This window comes from Stenella coeruleoalba (genome assembly GCF_951394435.1).
Source record: "Stenella coeruleoalba genome assembly, chromosome: 3".
Taxonomy (NCBI): Eukaryota; Metazoa; Chordata; class Mammalia; order Artiodactyla; family Delphinidae; genus Stenella; species Stenella coeruleoalba.
The window spans coordinates 101,989,315-102,014,150 of NC_137148.1; the positions used below are offsets into that span (position 1 = coordinate 101,989,315).

Below are 24,836 nucleotides of genomic sequence, written 5' to 3' on the forward strand. Positions count from 1 at the left end.
CAGCGAGCCCTGGACTTGACACACAGCTCTACAACTCACTGCTGTGTGATGGGGACGGGCCGGCTCTGGGAACCTCTCTTAGCTTTCGGGATTATTCCAGGCATAAGGATGCATATAAAGTGTGTGTGTGTGTGTGTGTGTGTGTGTGTGTGTGTGTGTGTGTTGGGGGCGGATATACGCAACTGGATTTAGGGAATCTTAGTGAGGATTACGGAGCTTGCTCTGATTTCCCTTTGATTCTGAGCTTTCGAACCCACGGTAATTTCCATGGTTTATATACAATAATCTGTCTCAAAAAGAACCATCTTAATGTTCATCATAGAGCAAAAAGCCCTCTGATTGGTACGTGAACAACTGAGTTTCAGTTGAAACCCCTAACAAACCCTCCCAAGACTTCAGAGGAGACTGTCCCTGCAATCTCATTCACAGCAAAGCGCAGAACCTGCAATACTGTAACTCGTACAGAGTAAACCCAAGGGACAGAGCTCCACCTCAGCAGGGAATTCATTGAAGCCAAGACTGACTCCTGAATAAACCAAGAAAGTGAAACGCCTCCAGGGAAAGGGCTCCCAAGCTGCCCCCCAGCTGGGTACCCCCGGAGGTAAATAAGCTGGGTACACATCCACCCATCTGTCTATCATGTCCACTTCATCCAAATTACGCAACAGATATACCCTAGAGCCAGACCTTTCCCACATCAACTCTGCACTGTTAACTGGAGAAAAGAAAAAGGGGTTCTAGAGGAAAAGAATAATATGGCAAAGTACTGCCTTTCTTAACATCGAAGTGTATTCACATGCACACACTGCTTTTAATGTTTATTTCTAGGGGGGAAAGCATAAAAAATACCAATCTACACTTGGCATAAATAAAGAATATATGAAATAGTTTGATTTTAATTCTATATTTTCAGAAAGCATGCTAACCTATGCAAAAATGATGTAGAAATGTAGACACAGAAGCCAACATGGAGATCATTTAGTCTAACATCATCATTTTAGAGGAGAAAACTGCTTTTAAAAATGGTTGCCATCCAGGGAGATCAGCTGGGTGCTATGTGACCACCTGGAGGGGTGAGATAGGGAGGGTGGGAGGGATGGAGACGCAAGAGGGAAGAGATATGGGACCATATGTATATGTACAACTGATTCACTTTGTTATGAAGCAGAAACTAACACACCATTGTAAAGCAATTATACTCTAATAAAGATGTTAAAAAAAAATGGTTGCCATCATTTCACCTCTCTGAAGTTTCCTGTGGCCCTTGATTTAACTCACACTTAATATTTTATATACAACCTGGTCACTGGAGTAAATGTTCCACAAGCAATTAAATGATATACACACTGATGCCACTATTCTTCTAATGCCATTTCCCAGTGGCTGCATGTTGACCACACATACTATGTGGCTAAGAACCTCAAAGAAATATCAAATGATGAAACTCAAAGGGTTCCTGATGTAAATTAAGCTTTTACAGACAGACTATGTTTGACCACCAAGTACTTAATTCTCAACCACACTGAAAGAGTAACTCTGTATCTTAGATAACGCAACTTGTACCTAAAGTCAAATTCTCCCATACTCATTTTTTTCCAGTGTCCAGGTCACATCCTCGTAGAGGAATTAGTCTCTTAAAAGAATATTTTGCTTCATTATACAACGTTGCTTCCTGTAGCAAGTAGAGCAACTGGTACATTTATTTACCCAAACCAGGAAATACTGATATCTTGTACATCATACAACAGATTTCCTAGCATCACAGCCAGATACAGATCCTACTATAATCAAATGGCATAGGATAAAACACTGAAATATCGACTAATCCCATATAAATCACGCATTTAGCAACTTTAGGAGTACTTCCACTAAGTTTGAAGTCCATAGATAACCATCTTAGCTTCTAGAGTTTCTGAAAAACAAACATGCCTTTCAGGACCAAGCATGTACACTGAGGCACTGGGAAAAGAGAATCTACTCTCTGTTGGCTTATTCTGCCCTAAACAGAGGAAATTCCCATATTCTGTTGGGGTATCTGAACACCAATAGAAAAGAAGTTTGGATTGAATTATGCCGTTATTTCAGCATGGTATAATTTCTGCCCTGTATTTTCAGATTTCTTGTAGGAAGTCAGCCAGGTTGATAAATTGGTAAAATTAATTTTCTTGAGTATATTTATTAATATAGTAAATGATTCATTATCTTATTACTAACATCCACTGAGCCTAATTTCTTCATAAATACTTTATTATCATGTCTGAATTTCCTCATAATTAAACATAATGCATAAAAACAGTGAAAACTTGATTTGTCTAAATACTTACAACCAAAACTCTTGAAAAAGTGTTGGGGCCCAATATTATACAAGGTTTCTTGAAATGTTTGGGAAACCCTAACCAGATCATCAACCAGATATTAAAGAATCAGAGCAGGATTATTTTTCAAAATTAAACTAATTCTAAAGTATGTGCATAAGGGCATTAAGAATCTTTTCTTCCTCAAGGAGAAAAATGTACCAGTGTATTTATAATGTTTTTTTTCCAGCTATTTATAATGTTTGCATAGGAGAGAGATACTCAGGTTAACCAAAAGTGTGGCAAGCATACCTCTTGTTCTGCCCAGAAGAGTCTCACTCTTTGCCTGTGACCTGAGAATAATTATTAATAGTGTCTAATTTCACCTTCAAAGACATCCTGGTTTGAGAAAATAAATTATGTGATCAATTAAAAAAAAAAGACAGGATTCTGTCTCAGGCTATATGAGAAAGTTAAGAAAGCACAAGCAACTGTACCAGCTTTCAGATGGCCAGGCAAGATGGAAAGCTGGAATTTTGCTCAGAATACCATAGTACTCGAGAGACCCAATGGTAACTCTGTGTAGTCAGAGCGCAAACTGTGAGCAGAGGCAGAAATAACAGTAAGGAAATTGTTAGTGAAGGCTACACAAATGTCAAGAAAGGTACTAGCAAAGACTGAAAAAAATGTTGAGAAAATTTTTATTGAAAGTTGGGATAATGGTACCCCATGTTATACAGTAGTGAAACAGCTGTAAAGCAGGTGCCTGAAGAAATGTGGAAGAAAGGAAGTATACTTTATATACTCTGGGACCTTGGTGAGGTGATTTTCAGGAAGAATGTTCAAAGTGGCAACTGGCTTCTTTTAAAGCAGTGGCAGGGCTCAGTTAAAGAAAAAAGTGTTAAAATTTCAAGAAAAATTTGAAAGGACTATAAAGTGACTAGGAATTTCTGAGTTGGAAAATTAAACTATTTCTAATTTTTACTCCTTCCATCCTGAAAAGATTCTCAGAGTGAAATACTGCCTGGGGCATAGATCAAATCAAGTGTGTGGCAATAAGACTGTTCTAAGATCACTAAAAGATTTAAGGCAGCATTGAGTAGAGCCCCCTCAGCTACAAAAAAAAAAAGAAGAGTTAATTCCATCCAGTTTATTTAATTTTATTTGTTGTACTTGCTCTCTATTTGGGTCTTGGGTCTGTTTTTGGAATTGGATATACAGTTGACCCTTGAACAACATAGGTGTCGGAGATGCCAACCCTCCACACACTGGAAAATCCACGTATAACTATTTTTGACTTCCCAAAAATTTAACTACTAATAGCCTTCTGTTGACCAGAAGCCTTACTGACAGCATAAACTGGTTGATTAACACATATTTTGTATGTTATATGTATTACATGCTATAATCGTACAATAAGGTAAGCTAGAGAAAAGAAAGTGTTGTTAAGAACATCATAAGAAAGAGAATATATACATTTATAGAACTCTACTGTAGTTATCGATACCGTAACTTTACATCATCAGTTTCCAAGATGAACCGTCTGTCAGTACCTACATCAGTATTGTCTCATATGATACAAAATACTGTAGATGTTATATATAGTACTAACACTAGTTATCAAAACTGAAAAGATAATGTGAAAAAGAAATTCATATTTATTTACAGGTATAACGATTCATGCAATGATAATGAACAAGCAACCATACGATTGCTTTATGGTAGCCCAGTGTAATCAACAGGATTGTCTCACGGTAGGCTAGCCTAGTCACTAATGAACGAATTGTTACACAACTGTTAGGGCATACGGTACTACAGTCATACTCATAATACAGCCTTGGTAATATTGTTAAACTTTTAAAAACCACTTACCTGTGATGATGGGCTGATACGCAGTTTCTCCAATTCCAAGAGAGAAGCATACTGTAATTCTTTGAAAGTGACACTATAAAACAATAAGAAATTAAGTTTTATATTAGATATCACTCACCTTATGCCTGTGTAAGGACAAACTAGTATCTACATCTATTTTATGCATTCATGACACCTTTTTCTTAATTTTTTTGATATTTCTATGCCTACATGGTACATCTGCAACTTTTTTCAAAACGTCACAAATATCAAAAAAAGTCCCAATATATTTATTAACAAAAAATTCACAAATAAATGGGCTCTCACAGTTCAAACCCACGTTGTTCAAGGGTCAAATCATTTTACAGTGTTTACAGTGTTCCTCACGGCACCCTTTTTAACACAGAACACTTATCTCCAGAACTAGTAACGCATTTTGGAAAATGCTACTCTACGTTAAAAAAAATTCTTTTTTGACCTTTCCCAATCTGGGAAAACAGTTCATTAGGTGTTATATTTGCTGTTTTTGGTTTAATACCACATACAAATAAATTCAAAGAAATACCATTATTGATTACAGAGAAGACACAGAGTAAAGCACGTGGTGAAAATATAAAACGTTCCATCTAGTCAATGGCAAAGAAAATGGTGGAGATGGTTATGCTCCACAATGATTTGATCCTGTCTTTCATCTTGTTTAAACAGAAAGCCACCTTATTTCTCTATAATGACCACTTCCAGGCTTTATGTTCACATTCTTGTATCAGGAATTTCTATTTGTTTATATCATTAATAATCATGTGTGCTAAGCTAGGATTGTGATATTAATCATTTGGGCTAGACCAAAATTGTGAAATAAAAAAAGTTGTGATAGGTAATATGGATGACAATTGTGTCGCATCGATTTTTTAGAAATAAGCATATCATATGATCATACTGTTTCTTGAATAAATAACAGAAGTAAAAAGCCAAACATCTTGACGTAGATGATTATATTACCTAGTTAACGTATGTTTCACATTTTAATGATCACAAGTTAAATATTTATGGTTATGCTTTTGATTTTTCCTTTCTTCATGAAGTTGTTATTTAAGATTTAAAACTCTATGCTTTAACTAGATTGGAGAAAGTCAAATCTTTTTTGTAACTGTTTAAGGTTTACCATCAATGAAGGACTATATTTAACAAATGCCCAGCTGTGTTTGTTGATCTTATTTCCTTCATATCTTTAACTTGTTAGAAGATAAAAGCTGTAGTCATGTTTCAACAGTAAAAAATTAAATATGTGAATAACTTAGCTCTTCATGAATGGATCTTTCACTAATCATTCCATATCCTTACAAAATGTACTACATTGATATACTGTAGTCAATGTCCAGATCTATGGTTGAAGGCTCATCATACACGTTAAACACAGTTAGTTTATCTTAATTTAAATGTTAGATGTGGCATGTGATTTCCAAAGAAAATAGAAATTCCTAATGATGTTGGATTGATTTGTACCAGTGAAGATGCCTTTATTATTTGGAACACATGATTAGTCTTTCTTTACCAAAGTTGCTGTTGTGCTTTCTCAACTAGGTATTTTAATTTTCACATTGACAACCAGTCAGAAAGAATCCATTACAAACGATCAAAGCATATGCTTGATAGGCTAGTTTCTTAAAATGACAAGTCGGACAGTTCTGTGATACAGAAAAGTTGATGTGTGCTTTAATCTCCATATTTTGATGTGCTGCACACCACGTTGCCTTAGTTGAAATGCATTTTGTTCTTAAAGGTTTCACTAAGTGTTTCCTCTTTAAACACTTTGTCAGGTGGAGAGATGCTCTGGATGGAAGTTGTTACTAATGTATAATAACTGTTTTACTACTTAACAGTGAAGAGAATTGGTTTGCCTTTCTAATATCTGACCTAAAATTTAGTTCATAAATTGAAACAGAAATGAAAATAGCGAAAAGGAAAGAAAAATCAACATTTTCCTTTTGACTATTTTAATACACAGGGGTTAATTCAAACAAGTGAAGTCAATTAAAAAAAAAAAAAAAACTATTGGACAATAGTATTTACAGTTGTGCAGGAATGGAAAGGCCTTGCCTGTGGGCATCAGAGCATAAAACACCAGATAGTTATAGATGATCAGGCAAGCCATCCACCTTAGGAGTCTGAAACAGGTAGGAATTTTCCTATGCCATTTTTACGTATATAAAACGTCACATTTCTTTATATTTCTAAAACAAATCATATCTCCAAGCTTCAATAGCCAAGGTGCATGGAAAGGTTAATATTTTATGATTCCAGGGAGAGGGCTCAAGATTGCGAATAGGAGGATGTAGTGGCTCACCTCCTCCCAGAAACACATCAAAAATACATCTATTTGTGGAACAATTCTCACAGAAAATCAAGCGGAAGCTGGCAGAAGATCTCCTATACAACCAAAGCTGCAGGAAAGATCTCCACATAACCGCGTAGGACAGGGAAAAAAAGGCATCCTGTTGGGACCTGTGCCCCTGGAAGGAGACTGAAAGGAAAAGAAGGTCTGCATGGGCAGACCCTCACTCTGGGGAGCAAATATGTAGAGCCACAATCTGGACATCCTAGTCCTGGGGTCTTGCATGGAGGAGACAAGCCTCCTTGCCTACTGGGAAATCCACTGGGACAGACAGAAAGGCTGGAGAAGCCCAGCCTCTATACGTGAGTATGCACAGGCTGGCTTGCCAACCGTGAGGGCAGGGGGACCCTTGCACTGGTGGCTGCTGCCTCCCCGTACTCCCCAATCTGAAGGGGAGAACACCTTGGTCCCGCTCCCTCCACCCCACAGGCTGGCACAATATCTGGGCAAAGGCCCAGTCTAGCTATGCAGAGACAGACCAGGGTATCTGGTGTGTGCTCAGGGTGGGGCGCTGGTGGCCACTGTCACGGCACGCACAGGAGGCCTGGGGTGTGATCCACGTGGGGCAGCAGTGGCCACTGTCACTGCATGCAGAGTACACAGCAGTCTCACAGCAAGAGCACTCCAGGTCCACCCACTCCGCACCGCAGCTTAGCACTAGATGTGGGGCAGACAGGTCCTGGGACAGGTCTGCCACAGAGGCAGCCCAGATCGTAGGTGGCAGCACAGCCATTTCAATTCCTGCAGCCACAATGCCCCGACCCCCAGCCCCAGCCTACTCCACACCACAGCCCTGCACTAAATCTGGGAGGGATATAACAGAGAAAGGGACATGACCTTGGGCTGCTTCTGAGCTGAACTGCAGGTGCCTACACAGGTGGCATGGGTTCTCTGTGGCTATTCTGTCCTCACTTACTTCAGCAATCACCTCCTTTGGGGCAGGGCATGCACTCAAGGGCAATGGAGCCTGATCAAACCTGAACATAAGATTTTTACTCCAATAAGTGGGGAGCAGACCCCATCCCTGACAGGGCAGCGATAGCCACAGAGCAGAGAGGAGGCCCTGCCTCACACTGTACACAGGTTCTAGATACTAAGACACTGACCACACCCCCTTATCAAGGGGCTAATAGCCAGCACACTCTGAGGAAAGACATGGCTGATGTCCATAAGGAAACCAGTCCTCTCACCAAAAACACTGGACACACAGTCTATACACAAATGCTCCCACATAAAAACATCTCTTCAAGGCCAGAGTAGATAACTGTTTCTCTAAATTCATAGAGACAGAGAAAGTTAAATTAAATGAGAAGGCAGAGGAACTGCTCTCAATTAAAAGAACAAGAGAGATCCCCTAAAATAACGAATAATGAAGCATAGCTTACCAGGCTACTAGACTATGAGTTCAGAAAGGTGGTAGTAAAAATACTAACTGAATTAAGGAAGACTGTTGATAGAAACACAGATCACTGTAACAAGGAACTAGAAATTATAAAGATGAACCAATCAAAAATAGACAATTCAGAGGGAAACCTTGAAGATGGTGTAAGACGTGGAGATCACCTTTCTCCCCACAAATACATCAGAAATACAACTACATGTGGAACAACTCCTACAGAAAACCTATTGAAGGCTGGCAGAAGACCTCAGACCTCCCAAAATGCAAGAAATGACCCACGTACCTTGGTAGGGCAAAAGAAAAAAGAAAATACAGAGACAAAAGAATAGGGACGGGACCTGCATCAGTGGGAGGGAGCTGTGAAGGAGGAAAGGTTTCCACACACTAGGAAGCCCCTTCGCGAGCAGAGACTGCAGGTGGCGGAGGGGGGAGCTTTGGAACCACGGAGGAGGGTGCAGCAACAGGGGTGCAGAGGGCAAAGCGGAGAGATTCCCGCACAGAGGATCGGTGCCGACCAGCACTCACCAGCCCAAGAGGCTTGTCTGCTCACCTGCCGGGGCGGGCGGGGCTGGGAGCTGAGGCTTGGGCTTTGGAGGTCAGATCCCAGGGAGAGGACTGGGGTTGGCTGCGTGAAGACAGCCTGAAGGGGGCTAGTGTGCCAAAGGTAGCCAGGAGGCAGTCCAGGAAAAAGTGTGTACCTGCCTAAGAGGCAAGAGACCATTGTTTCAGGGTGTGTGAGGAGAAGGGATTCAGAGCATCACCTAAACGAGCTCCAGAGACAGGCATGAGCCATAGCTATCAGCGTGGACCCCAGAGACGAGCATGTGACACTAAGGCTGCTGCTGCAGCCACCAAGAAGCCTGTGTGCAAGCACAGGTCACTATCCACACCTGTGCAGCCCGCCACTGCGAGGGTCCCATGAACCAGGGACAACTTCCCCAGGAGAACACACGGCGAACCTCAGGCAGGTGCAACGTCATGCCAGCTTCTGCCGCCGCAGGCTCGCCCCGCATTCTGTACCCCGCCCTCCCCCCAGCCTGAGTGAGCCAGAGGCCCCAAATCAGCTGCTCCTTTAACCCTGTCCTGTATGAGCAAAGAACAGACGCCCTCAGGCGACCTACATGCAGAGGCGGGGCCAAATCCAAAGCTGAACCCCAGGAGCCATGCGAACAAAGAAGAGAAATGGAAATTTCTCCCAGCAGCCTCAGGAGCAGCAGATTAAATCTCCACAAACATCTTGATGTACCCTGCATCTGTGGAATATCTGAATAGACAACGAAACGTCCCAAACTGAGGAAGTAGAATTTGGGAGCAACAATATATATTATTTTGCTTTTTCTCTTTTTGTGAGTGTGTATGGGTATGCTTCTTTGTGTGATTTTGTCTTTAGAGCTTTGCTTTTAACATTTGTCCTAGGGTTCTCTCTGCCCATTTATTTTTTTTAGCAAGCTTTTTAGCACTTGTTATCATTGGTGCATTTGTTTTTTGGTTTGGTTGCTCTCTTCTTTCTTTCATTCTTTTTCTTTTGTCCTTTTTATTACATTTTAATTTTTTATTTCTAATAATTATTATTTTAATAACTCGTTCTTTTTTCCTTTCTTCCTCCCTTTCCTTCTTTTCTTCTTTCTTTCTTTCCTTCTCCCTTTTCTTCTGAGCTGTGTGGCTGACAGGGTCTTGGTGCTCCGGCCGGGTGTCAGGCCTCTGCCTCTGATGTGGAACAGCCGAGTCCAGGACATTGGTCCACCAGAAACCTCCCAGCTCCATGTAATATCAAACAGCAAAAGCTATCCCAGAGATCTCCATCTCAGCGCTAAGACCCAGCTCCACTCAACAACCAGCAAGCTACAGTGCTAAACACCCTATGCCAAAAAACTAGCAAGACAGGAACACAACCTCACCCATCAGCAGACAGGCTTCCTAAAATCATGGTAAGGTCACAGACACCCCAAAACATACCACCGGAAAGACAAGATCCAGCCTCATCCACCAGAACACAGGCACTAGTCCCCTCCACCAGGAAGCCTACACAACCCACTGAACCAACCTTAGCCACTGGGGGCAGACACCACAAACAATGGGAACTGAACCTGCAGCCTGCAAAAAGGAGACCCCAAACACAGTGAGTTAAGCAAAATGAGGAGACAAAGAAACACACAGCAGATGAAGGAGCAAGGTAAAAACCCACTAGACCAAACAAATGAAGATGAAATAGGCAGTCTACCTGAAAAAGAATTCAGAGTAATGATAGTAAATATCATCCAAATTCTTGGAAATAGAATGGAGAAAATACAAAAAACGTTTAACAAGGACCGAGAAGAAATAAAGAGCAAACAAACAATGATGATCAACACAATAAGTGAAATTAAAAATTCTACAGAAGGAATCAATAGCAGAATAAATGAGGCAAAAGAACGGATAAGTGACCTGGAAGATAAAATAGTGGAAATAACCACTGCAGAGCAGAATAAAGAGAAAAGAATGAAAAGAATTGAGGACAGTCTCAGAGACCTCTGCAACAATATTAAATGCAACAACATTTGAATTATAGGGGTCCCAGAAGAAGAAGAAAAAAAGAAAGAGACTGAGAAAATATTTGAAGAGATTATAGTTGAAAACTTCCCTAATATGGGAAAGGAAATAGTTAATCAAGTCCAGGAAGCACAGAGACTCCATTACAGGATAAAACCAAGGAGAAACATACCAAGACACATATTAATCATTCTATCAAAAATTAAGTACAAAGAAAAAATATTAGAAGCAGCATGGGAAAAGAAAACAACATAGAAAGGAATCCCCATAAAGTTAACAGCTGATCGTTCAGCAGGAACTCTGCAAGCCACAAGGGAGTGGCAGGACATATTTAAAGTGATGAAAGGGAAAAACCTACAACCAAGATTACTATACCCAGCAAGGATCTCATTCAGATTCTATGGAGAAATTTAAAACTTTACAGACAAGCAAAAGCTAAGAGAATTCAGCAGCACCAAACCAGCTTTACAACAAATGCTAAAGGAACTTCTCCAGGCAGGAAACACAAGAGAAGGAAAAGACCTACAATAACAAACCCAAAAGAATTAAGAGAATGGTAGTAGGAACATACATATCGATAACTGCCTTAAATGTAAATGGATTAAATGCTCCAACCAAAAGACACAGACTGGCTGAATGGACACAAAAAAAGAACCCATATATATGCTGTCTACAAGAGACCAACTTCAGACCTAGGGACACATACAGACTGAAAGTGAAGGGATAGAATAAGATATTCCATGCAAATGGAAATCAAAAGAAAGCTGGAGTAGTAATTCTCGTATCAGACAAAATAGAATTTAAAATAAAGACTATTACAAGAGACAAAGAAGGACATTACATAATGATCAAGGGATCAATCCAAGAAGAAGATATAACAATTGTAAATATTTATGCACCCAACATAGGAGCACCTCAATACATAAGGCAAATGCTAACAGCCATAAAAGGGGAAACTGACAGTAACACAATCATAGTAGGGGAATTTAACATCCAACTTTCACCAATGGACAGATCATCCAAAATAAAAATAAGGAAACACAAGCATTAAATGAAACATTAAACAAGATGGACTTAATTGATACTTACAGGACATTCCATCCCAAAACAACAGAATACACTTTCTTCTCAAGTGCTCACGGAACATTCTCGGAGACAGATCATATCTTGGGTCACAAATCAAGTCTTGGTAAATTTAAGAAAATTGAAATCATATCAAGTATCTTTTCCAACCACAATGCTATGATACTAGATATCAATTACAGGAAAACAATTTGTAAAAAATACAAACACATGGAGGCTAAACAATATACTATTTAATACCCAAGAGATCACTGAAGAAATCAGAGAGGAAATCAAAAAATATCTAGAAACAAATGACAATGAAAACACGACGACCCAAAACCTATGGGATGCAGCAAAAGCAGCTCTAAGAGGGCAGTTTATAGCAATACAATCCTACCTCAAGAAAACAGAAACATCTCAAATAAACATCCTAACTTATACCTAAAGCAATTAGAGAAAGAAGAACAAAAACACCTCAAAGTTAGCAGAAGGAAAGAAATCATAAAGATCAGATCAAAAATAAATGAAAAAGAAATGAAGGTAACAAGAGCAAAGATCAATAAAACTAAAAGCTGGTTCTTTGAGAAGATAAACGAAATTGATAAACCATTCACCAGACTCATCAAGAAAGAAAGGGAGAAGACTGAAATCAATAGAATCAGAAATGAAAAAGGAGAAGTAACAACTTACACTGCAGAAATACAAAGGATCATGAGAGATTACTACAGGCAACTATATGCCAATAAAATGGAAAACCTGGAAGAAATGGACAAATTCTTAGAAAAGCACAACCTTCCAAGACTGAACCAGGAAGAAATAGAAAATACGAACAGACCAATCACAAGCACTGAAATTGAGACTGTGATGAAAAAATCTTCCAACAGAGAAAAGCCCAGGACCCAATGGCTTCACAGGTGAATTCTATCAAACATTTAGAGAAGAGCTAACACTTATCCTTCTCACACTCTTCCAAAATATAGCAGAGGGAAGAATACTCCCAAACTCTTTCTGCGAGACCACCATCACCCTGATACCAAAACCAGACAAAGACATCACAAAGAAAGAAAACTACAGGCCAATATCACTCACGAAAATAGATGCAAAAACACTAGCAAACAGAATCCAACAGCACATTAAAAGGATCATATACCATGATTAAGTGGGGTTTATCCCAGGGATGCAAGCATTCTTCAATATACACAAATCAATCTATAAATAAAAAACACACAATTATCTCAATAGATGCAGAAAAAGCTTTCGACAAAATCCAAGACCATTTATGATAAAAACCCTCCAGAAAGTAGGCAGAAAGGGAACTTACCTCAACATAATAAAGGCCATATATGACAAACCCACAGCCAACATCGTTCTCAATGGTGAAAAACTGAAACCATTTCCACTAAGATCAGGAACAAGACAAGGTTGCCCACTATCACCACTGTTATTCACATAGTTTTGGAAGTTTTAGCCACAGCAATCATAAAAGAGAAAGAAATAAAAGGAATCCAAATTGGAAAAGAAGAAGTAAAGCTGTCACTGTTTGCAGGTGACATGATGCTATACACAGAGAATCCTGAAGATGCTACCAGAAAACTACGAGAGCTAATCAATGAATTTGGTAAAGTAGCAGGATACAAAATTAATGCACAGAAATCTCTTGCATTCCTATACACTATTTGAAAGATAAATTAAGGAAACACTCACATTTACCACTGCATAATAAAGAATAAAATATCTAGGAATAAACCTACCTAAGGAGACAAAAGACTTGTATGCAGAAAACTATACTACACTGATGAAAGAAATTAAAGATGATACAAACAGATCCATGTTCTTGGATTGAAAGAATCAACATTGTGCAAATGACTCCACTACCCAAAGCAATCTACAGATTCAATGCAATCCCCATGAAACTACCAATGGCATTTTTCACAGAACTAGAACAAAAAATTTCACAGTTTGGATGGAAACACCAAAGACCCCAAATAGCCAAAGCAATCTTGAGAAAGAAAAACGGAGCTGGAGGAATTAGGCTCCCAGACTTCAGACTAGACTACAAAGCTACAGTAAACAAGACAATATGCTACTGGAACAAAAACAGAAATATAGATCAATGGAATAGGATAGAAAGCCCAAAGATAAACCCACGTGCCTATGGTCACCTTATTTTTCATAAAGGAGACAAGAATATACAATGGAGAAAAGACAGCCTCTTCAGTAAGTGGTGCTGAGAAAACTAGACAGCTACATGTAAAAGAATGAAATTAGAACACTCCCTAACACCATTCACAAAAATAAACTCAAAATGGGTTAAAGACCTAAATGTAAGGCCAGACACTATCAAACTCTTAGAGGAAAACATAGGCAGAACACTCTATGACATAAATCACAGCAAGATTCTTTTTGACCCATCTCCTTGAGAAATGGAAATAAAAATAAACAAATGAGACCTAAGGAAACTTAAAAGCTTTTGCACAGCAAAGGAAACCATAAACAAGACGAAAAGAGAACCCTCAGAATGGCAGTAAATATTTGTAAATGAAGCAAGTGGCAAAGGATTAATCTCCAAAATTCATAAGCAGCTCATGCAGCTCAATATCTAAAAAACAAACAACCCAATCCAAAAATGGGCAGAAAACCTAAATAGACATGTCTCCAAAGAAGATATACAGACTGCCAACAAACACATGAAACAATGCTCAACATCATTAATCATTAGAAAAATGCAAATCAAATCTACAATGAGGCATCACCTCACACTGGTCAGAATGGCCATCATCAAAAAATCTATAAACAGTAAATTCTGGAGAGGGTGTGGAGAAAAGGGAACCCTCCTGCACTGTTGGTGGGAATGTAAATTGATACAGCCACTATAGAGAACAGTATGGAGGTTCCTTAAAAAATGACAAATAGAACTACCATATGACCCAGCAATCCCACTACTGGGCATATACCCTGACAATACCATAATTCAAAAAAGTCATGTACCACAATGTTCATTGTGGCACTATTTACAATAACCAGGTCACAGAAGCAACCTAAGTGTCCATTAACAGATGAGTGGATAAAGAAGATGTGGCACATATATACAATGGAATATTACCCAGCCATTAAAAGAAATGAAATTGAGCTATTTGTAGTGAGGTCGATGTACCTAGGGTCTGTCATACAGAGTGAAGTTAATCAGGAAGAGGAAAATAAATACCATATATATATGCAATCTAAAGAAAAAGGTTACCAAGAACCTAGGGGCAGGACCGCAATAAAGACGCAGATGTAGAGAATGGACTTGAGGACATGGGGAGGGGGAAGGGTAAGCTGGGACGAAGTGAGAGAGTGGCATGGACTTATATATACTACCCAACGTAAAATAGATAGCTAGTGGGAAGCAGCCGCATCACACAGGGAGATCAGTTCAGTGCTTTGTGACCACCTAGAGAAGTGGGATAGGGAGACGCAAGAGGGAGGCGATATGGGAATATATGTATAGCTGATTCACTTTGTTATAAAGCGGAAACTAACACACCATTGTAAAGCAATTATACTCCAATAAAGATGTTAAAAAAAATAGACAATTCAATTGCCAAAATAGAAACCAATCTAGAAGCAATGAATAGCCAACTAAGTGACACAGAAGAATGAGTAAGTCATCTGGAAGATAGAATAATGGAAATCACCCTATCAGAACAGCATACAGTAAGAGAAATTAAAAAAAAATTAAAGCAACATGCCAACCTCTACATAACAAGGATTCCAGAAGTAGAAAAGAGACAGAGGAGATCAAAAATGTATTTGAAGAAATTATGGCTGAAAACTTCCCAAACGTAAAGAAGGAAACAGTTACACAGGTATAGGAAGCACAGAGGCTCCCAAACAAGATGAACCCATACAGACCCACACCAAGACATATCATAATTAAAATGGCAAAAGTGAAAGATAAAGAGAGCATTCTGAAAACAGCAAGAGAAAAACAGAGTCAATTACAGGGGAACCTGCAAAGGCTATCAACTGATTTCTCTGCAGAAACTTTGCAGGCCAGAAGGGAGTGGCATGATATATTCAAATTCCTGAAAGGGAAAACCCAGCAACTTAGGATACTCTCTACCCAGCAAGATTATCATTTAGAATAGAAGGAGAGATTAAGAATTTCTCAGAAAAGCAAAAACTAAAAGAGTTCAGCAGTACTAAACCTACCCTTAAAGAAATATGGAAGGGTCTTCCCTAAAAAGAAAAGAAACAAAAATCTATAGGAAAGGGCAAATCACAATAACAAAGACAAATATGAAAAAAGGATGAAACTTTTGTCTTTTCTGGATACATGCTCAAGAGTGTGATTGCTGGATCACATGGTAACTCTATTTTTTGTTTTCTGATGAACCTCCATACTGTTTTCCACAATGGCTGCACCAACGTGCATTCTAATCAACAGTGTAGGAGCCTTCCCTTTTCTCCACATCCTCTCCAGAATTTATTATGTCTAGGCTTTCTGTTGATGGACATTCTGGCTGGCATATGGTGATACCATGCTGCTGTAGTTTTGCATTACATTTCTCTAATAAGTAGCGATGTGGAGCATCTTTTATAATGTACCTGCTGGCCATCTGTGTGGCTTCTTTGGAGAAATGTCTATTTAAATCTTCTGCCCATTTTTTGATTGTGTTGTTTATTTTTTTGATATTGAGTTGTATGTGTTGTTTGTATATTTGGAAATTAAGCCCTTGTCAGTTGCATGATTTGTGAACATTTTCTTCCAGTCTGTAGGTGGCCTTTTCATTTCGTTTATGCTCTCCTTTGCTGTGCAAAAGTTTATAAATTTCATTATGTCAAAACTCTAATTTAAAAAGATACATGCACCCCAGTATTCACAGCAGCAATATTTACAATAGCCAAGAAATGGAAGAATCCTAAGTGTCCATCAACAGAGGAATGGATAAAGAAGATGTGGTGTGTGTCTGTGTGTATTTATAAAATGGAATTGTACTCAGCCATAAAAAGAATGAAATAATGCCATTTGCAGCAAAAAGGACAGACCTAGAGATTATCCTACTAAGTGAAGTATGTCAGAAAAAAACAAATATTATACGATATCACTTATATGTGGAATCTAAAAAACAGTAAAAATGAACTTATTTACAAAACTGACAGACTCACAGACATAGAAAATAAACTTACAGTTATCAAAGATGAAGGGGGGAGGGATAAATTAGGAATATGGGATTAACAGATACAACTACCATATATAAAATAAACAACAGGGGTTTACTGTATAGCACAGGGAACTACATTCAATATCCTGTAATAAACTCTAATGGAAAAGAATTTTAAAAAGAATATTAATACTTAAATTAGCCAATACATAGATTAAAAAACAATAAAAAAATTATGAAAGCAATTATAACTACAATTAGCAGTAAAAGGATAAACATAAAGATGTAAAATAGGACATCAAAATGTTGGAGAGGGGAATATAAAAATGTAGATCTTTTAGAATGTGTTTGAACTTGGATGACTATCAGTTTAAAGTAAGTAGATAGTTATGCGTCAATGTACTTGAACTCCATGGTAACCACAAACAAAAAACATGCAATGGATTCACAAAAACCAAAAAATAAAAATAAAAAACAGGAACTCAAGCATAGCACAAAATCATCAAACCATAAAAAGAAAAACAAAAAGAAGAAGAAATGAACAAAGAACTACAAAAATAACTAGAAAATAAGAATTAAAAATGGCAGTAAGTATATACCTATCAATAATTACTTTAAATGTCAGTGAACTAAATGTTCCAATTAAAAGACTCAGAGTGGCAGACTGGATTTAAAAAAATAAAACAAAACAAGAACCTACAATATGCTGCCTACAAGAGACTCATTTCAGAATGAAAGACACACACTGACTGAAAGTGAGGGAAAAGAAAAATATGTATCATGCAAATGGAGATGACAAGATAGTGGGAGTGGCAATACTCATATTAGACAAAATAGACTTTAAAACAAAGTTTATAAAGAAAGACAAGAAGGGCATTATATAATGACAAAGGGATCAAAGCAAGAAGAGAACATTATACTCAGTAACATATATGCACCCAAAATAGAAGCACCTAAATATATAAAACGAATACTAACAGACATAATGGGAGAAACTGACAATAATACGATAACAGTAGGCAACTTTAACACCCAAATGACATCAATGGACAGATCATCCAGACAGAAAATCAACAAGGAAACAGAGGTCCTAAATGACACAACAGACCAGTGGGACTTACTTGATATCCACAGAACACTTCATTGGAAAACCCCACAATACCCATTCTTTTCAAGCATGCATGTAATGTTCTTTAGGCTGGACCACATACTGGGTCACAAAACAAGCCTCAACCAATTTCAAGCACCTTTTCTGACCACAGTATGAAACTAAAAATACAGGAAAAGAATGAACACATGGAGACCAAACAATATGCTACTAAAAAAGAAAAAAAACCCAATGGGTCAACCATGAAGTCAAAGAAGAAATCAGAAAATGCCTTCAGACAAATGAGAATGAAAACACAAACTTACAAAGTCGATGAGATGCAGAAAAAACAGTTCTAAGAGGGAAGCACACAGTAATACAGGCCTTGCTCAAGAAACAAGAAAATTCTCAAGTGAACAACATAACCTACCACTAAAAAGAATTAGAAAAACAAGAATATACAAAACCCAAAGTTAGAAGAAGAAAGGAAATAATAAAAATCAGAGAGGAAATAAAGTAGAGATCAAAAGATAATAGAAATGATCAATAAAACCAAGAGCTGGTTCTTTGAAAAGATAAACAAAATCAACACACTCTATCCAGACTCACTAAGAAGAAAATAGAGAAGAACCACATAAACAAAACAAGAAATGAAAGAGGAGAAACAGCAACCAGTACTACATAAATACAAAAAATCATAAAAGAATACCATGAACAGTTACATGCCAACAAACTAGACAACCTGGAAGAAATGAACAAGTTACTACAAACCTGTAGCTTGCCAAAACTGAGTCAAGAAGAAACAGATAATTTGAACAAACAGATCACTAGAAGTGAAATAGAATCTCATAAAAAAACTCCCTACAAATAAAGGTCCAGGACTGAATGTCTTCAATGTCTTCAAATACACAAAGAAGAATTTATACCTATCCTTCTCAAACTATTCCAAAAATTTGAAGAGTAGGGAACAGTCCCAAATTCATTCTATGATACCACCATGACCCTGATACCAAAACCAGACAAAGACACTACAAAAAAAGAAAATTGTAGGCCAATTATCTCTGATGAATAAAGATGCAAAAATCCTCAACAAAATATTAGCAAACCAAATAGAATGGTACATAAAAAGGATCAAACACCATGATCAAATTGGATTCATTCTAGGGTTGCAAGGATGGTTCAACATACACGATCAATCAATCAATGTGATAGACCACATTAACAAAAGGGAAGACAAAAACCACATGATCGTCACAATAGATGCAGAAAAAGCACTTGACAAAATTCAACATCGATTTAATATAAAAACTCTCAATAAAGTGAGTATAGAGGGAACATATCTCAACCTAATAAGGGCAATTTACAACAAAACCATAGCCAACATAATATTCAATGGTGAAAAGCTGCAAACCTTCCCACTAAATTCAGGAACAAGATGAGGATGCTCACCCTCACCACTTCTATTCAACATATTATTGGAAGTCCTAGCCACAGCAATCAGAAATAAATAAATAAATAAAAGGTACCCAAATTGGAAGGGAAGATGTAAAACTGTCACAGTTTTCAGATGACATGATACTCTACATAGAGAACCCTAAAGTCTCCACACAAAAACTATCAGAATAAATGAATTCAGTGAAGTTGCAGATTTAAGATTTTTTAAAATTTATTTATTTATTTTTGGCTGCATTGGATCTTCATTGCCGCGTGTGGGCTTTCTCTAGTGATGAGTGGGGGCTACTCTTTGTTGTGGTGTGTGGGCTTCTCATTGCAGTGGGTTCTCTCGTTGTGGAGCATGGGCTCTAGGCATGCAGGCTTCAGTAGCTGTAGCTCGCAGGCTCTAGAGCGCAGGCTCAGTAGAATGCGGGCTTAGTTTCTCCATGGCATGTGGGATCTTCCTGGACCAGGGCTCGAACCCGTGTCCCCTGCATTGGCAGGAGGATTCTTAACCACTGTGCCACCAGGGAAGCCCCACGATATAGGATTAATATACAGAAATCTGTTGCATTTCATTACACTAACAATGAAATATCAGAAAGAGAAAATAGAAACAGTATTTCATTTAAATTCATGTCAGAAAATAAAATACTTAGGAATAAACTTAACCAAGGAGACAAAAAAATCTATATTCTGAAAACTATAAAACATTTATAAAGGAAACGGAAGATGATTTAAAGAAATGGAAAGATATCCCATGCTCTTGGATTGGAAGAATTAATTTTAAAATGGCCATACTACCCAAAGCAATCTATGGATTTAATGCAATACCTATCAAAATACCCATGACATTTTTCTCAGAACTAGAATAATCCTAAAATTTCTACAGAACATCAAAAAGGCCCAGAGTTGCTGAAGCAATCCTAAAGAAAAGGACAAAGCTGGAGGCATAAACCTAGACTTCAGACTGTACTAAAAAGCTACAGTAATCTAAACATCATTGTATTGCTACAAAAAAGACGTATAGATCAATGGAACAGAATAGAGAGCTGAGAAATAAACCCACACACCTACCGTCAATTAATCTACATAAAAGGAGGCAAGAATATACAATGGAGAAAAGAGAGCCTCTTCAGCAAGTGGTGTTGGAAAATGTTGATAGCTACACGTAAACGCTCCCTCACACTATATACAAAAATAAACTCACAATGGTTTAAAGACCTAAACAGAAGACATGACATCATAAAACTCCTAGAAAATAACATAGGCCAAACATTCTCTGACATAAATTGTAGCGATATTTTCTTAGATTGTCTCCCAGGGCTAAAGAAATAAAAGAAAAAATAAACAAATGGGACCTAATTAAACTTAAAAGCTTTTACACAGCAAAGGAAACCATCAACTAAATGAAAAGACAACCTACAGAATGGGAGAAAATATTTGCAAAAGATGCGACTGACAAGGGGTTAATATCCAAAGTATAAAAACAACTCAGAAAACTCAATAGTGAAAAAATAAACAATCCAATATAGAAATTGGCAGAAGACCTAGATAGACATTTTTCCAAAGAAGACACAGGAAAAGTGACCAGGCACATGAAAAGATGCTCAACATTGTTGATTATTAGAGAAATGCAAATCAAAACCACAATGAGGTGTCACCTGACACTGGTCAGAATGGCTATCATTTATTATTACAAATAATAAATTCTGGAGAGGGTGTGGAGAAAAGGGAACCCTCTTACACTGTTGGCTGCAATGTAATTTGGGGCAGCCACTATGGAAAACAGTAGGCAGGTTCTCTAAAAAACTAAAAATAGAGGTTCCAGCAATCCCACTCCTGGGTATATATCCAGATAAAATAGAAACTCTAATTTGAAAAGATAAATGTACCCCAAGGTTAACAGCAGCACTATTTACAATAGCCAAGACAGGAAAACAACCCAAGTGTCCATCAACAGACAACTGGCTTAAGAATAAGTAGTATATATATACAACAAAATATTACTCAGCCATAAAAAAGAATGAAATATTGCCATTTGCAGCAACATGAATGGCCCTAGAGAATATTATGCTTAGTGAAGTCAAACAGAGAAAGACAAATACTATACGATATCACTTATATGTGGAATCTAAAAAATAATACTAATGAATCTATATACAAAATGGAAACAGACTCACCAACACAGAAAACAAACATGTTTACCAAAGGGGAGAGGGAGGGATACACATACAGGAGTATGGAATTAACAGACACAAACTACTATACATAAAACAGATAAGCAACAAGTATTTGCTGTAGAGCACATGGAATTATATTCAATATCTTATAATAACCTATCACTGAATATAATCTGAAAAAATTAACTGAATCAGTGCTGTACAGTTGAAACTAACACAATATTGTAAATCAACTATAATTCTTTTCTTTAATTAATTAATTTATTTATTTTTGGCTGCCTTGGGTCTTCATTGCTGTGTGCAGGCTTTCTCTCTAGTTGCAACGAGCAGGGGCTTCATTGCAGAGCTCGGGCTTCTCATTGCGGTGGCTTCTCTTTGTTGCAGAGCATGGGCTCTAGGCGCACAGGCTTCAGTAGTTGTGGCACGCGGGCTAAGTAGTTGTGGCTCACAGGCTCTAGATCACAGGCTCAGTAGTTGTGGCACATGTGTTTAATTGCTCCACGACATGTGGGATCTTCCTGGACCAGGGCTCGAATCCGTGTCCCCTGCACTGGCAGGCGGATTCTTAACCACTGCGCCACCAGGGAAGTCCCTCAACTATAATTCAGTAAAAAAATATTTTATGATTCCATGTCTTTCCTAGTGGAACACCAGGACTTCCAGGGCTTGTGTGGTTTAGGAAAATGATGTAGGGCTATTATTATTTCCTCTATTACTGAGCTTTTGGCTGTAAGTAAAAAAATCTGCAACTTAAACTGACTATGTAACAAGCAGAAGTCTAGAGGTAGAGCAGACTTTAGGTTATCAGTTCATCAAGAGCATCATCAAGGCACTTTCCATCTCTCCATCCTCCTTGGACATGTTGGCTTCATCACAAGGCTGATTACCCTCATGAGCATGAGGTATCTGCCACCAGCAATGGAATGTAATCCCTTATTCACATTCAACAGAAATAGCCACTCTTTTGTATCTTGTTGACCCCAAGTAGTTCAGGCCTGTCCATCCATGAAGCAATTATTGGCAATGAGCCTGGACGCCAACAATTATCTTAGATGAACTCTTGAAAGTGCAATGTTGTTGGAGGGCCAACAACAATGACCACTGAATGCCCCATTTTACACATGAGGGAAATGAAGAGCTATGAAGTTAGTGTTTTGTCTATGATCACATAGTTATATGAGGTAGATGTAGGTCTACTTATCAACGAAGTGCATGTTCTTAACCTTGGTCCTATAGCACTCGGGAACATTCTGGAGGTGGGAGATGGGTTCTCAGAACCCAAATTTAGATGCTTATTTATAAGACAAATAAGAAGGATCTACCAAAAATCACCTTGTTTTTCAAATATGAGAAACTAAATGGGTAAAATTACTTACGTAAGGGGACATGGTAATACTGTATTTGTGGGACTTGGGACCCTTTTGAGGTTTTTGGTTGTTTTGTTGTTGCTGTTTTACATAATGCAATGCAAAGTAAGGGAGGCATAGAAGAGTGAAAATTATGACTCAAGGAAAGTACAATAGTTGATCACCCAGCTTCATTCGAAGCAAAGAAGAGTGCTTGTTAAATACTCACCTGTTTCTTTTCTGTGACTGTTTTAACTACTACTTAATTCACTCTTTCATGTGAATTGCATTCCAAGTTTCAAAAATAAATGAACAAAATATTTATTTCAACAAAATGTTTTCCTTCCCTACTTCCCGAAAGTTCAAAGTGGCCAAATAAAATTCATCATTCAACCATTTTTAACAGGTTATATAAATGACTGATTCTATTAAGTACTGAATCAATAAAGTAGAAACTCCTTTAGTGCCCTGGGAATTGTATGATGTATCTTTCCTTTTCATCAATCACTCTGAATAGCTCTGTGTTAATAAGTACTCCATATTTCTCATCACAGATTATTTTTCAGTAAGTAGGAAGACTGGAGGAACCTCCCAGGTCCCTGATTTGATTCACTGTCTATGTGAACTTAGGATTAAAGACTCTAAGGAATCCTTCCCACAAATGATGAGAAAGGTACCCATTAAGAGAAATATAATTATGCTGAATAAATGAAAATCGAAGTCTTGCATTTTTTCCTTATCTTCTTTCATTCCTTCTTTATCTTATTTATAAAACACTATGTTCTTAATGATTTTCAATTTTTCCTAATTTTCATCTTTAAAAGCACAAGGGAATTGCATACTATAGTCCTTCTCTTTCCCTGTTTTATTCATCTTCCCTATATGTTGTGGGCAAATTATCAAAGTTCAAGGATATTTACTCTATAGATATATGTCATACAAACAAAATAATTCTAAATAACTTCTCATGAAATAATTCTGTGATGTTTTAAAACAAGTCTTATATTTGACAAAGTATATTTATTTGACCTCAGATAAAATGATAGAATTTTAATGTTGGGATGGTTTCCTTTTGTGGGTGTGCATGATCTATACAATTAAAACTCATGATGAAATTAATATCTTCCAGGAATCTTAACTTGGTTTGTTCATCAGTGACAGTAAAGTCTGAGGCTGACGAAAAGGAGGGGAACTATAAAAAATCCAGCTAAGCACAGAGGTAAGCAATTTACTTCCTAATGAACATAAAGGGAAAAAAAGATCTAATTGAGTTTTAACAACTAACATTTAGAGATTTCAATCTCTTTTCTTATTTCGGCTATTCCTGTGACTCTGAATAATATCTCACTGTGGTTTTAATTTACATTTCCCTGATGACTGATGATGCTGGGCATCATGAGCATTGTGACCATTCACATATTCTTTTCTGATGTTACAAAGTGTTTCCTGGCTTTACTGGGGAGGGGGACTCTTAGTCTTTTTATTATTGATCAGTAGGAGCCTATTAGATATTCTGGATATTATTTAATATTCTGAGACTTTTGCTGAAATTAATTTTTTGCCCAGTATTTGGCTTGTCTATTCATTTTTAATGGTGTCTTTTGATGAGAAGATATTCTTAATTTTGATGAGGTCCAATTTATTAACTACATATTTATGATTAATACATTTTGTATTCTGACTAAAACAGCTTTGCTTCGGTAATGAAGATACTCTCTTACTGTTTTCTTCACGGAACTTTATGGTTCTTATCACATTCACACCTATGTCCATTTAAATTAATTATTATGTATGGAATGAGAAATGGACTGCAATTTATTTCTAATTGACCCAGCAAGATCTGTTAAAAAGACTTTACTATCCCTTTTGGATTGACTTAGTACCTTGATCAAAACTCAATTTCCATGTGTGTGTCTATTTCTGGAATTCCAGGTTTTTTCCACTGATCTATTGGCTAACATTGTACCAAAGTACATGATTTTAATTATCACAGCTTTATATGTCTTGATATCAGGTAGTGTAAGTTTTTAGAATTATATTCTTGGTGTTCTTTTGGCTATTCTGTTTTAGATTCTTTGAATTCCACATGAATTTTAGAATCAGCTTATT

General features: G+C 37.6%; 1 long non-coding RNA gene across 1 annotated transcript in view; it reads right to left on the reverse strand.

Moving 5' to 3' along the window:
* Window positions 1-24,836, reverse strand: part of LOC307184213 — a 319,259-nt gene that overhangs the window by 124,774 nt on the left and 169,649 nt on the right. Inside the window, exon 2 of the long non-coding RNA XR_013827684.1 lies at window positions 4,167-4,239. This is a non-coding gene — a long non-coding RNA (uncharacterized lncRNA). The remainder of the gene's footprint in view (window positions 1-4,166; window positions 4,240-24,836) is intronic.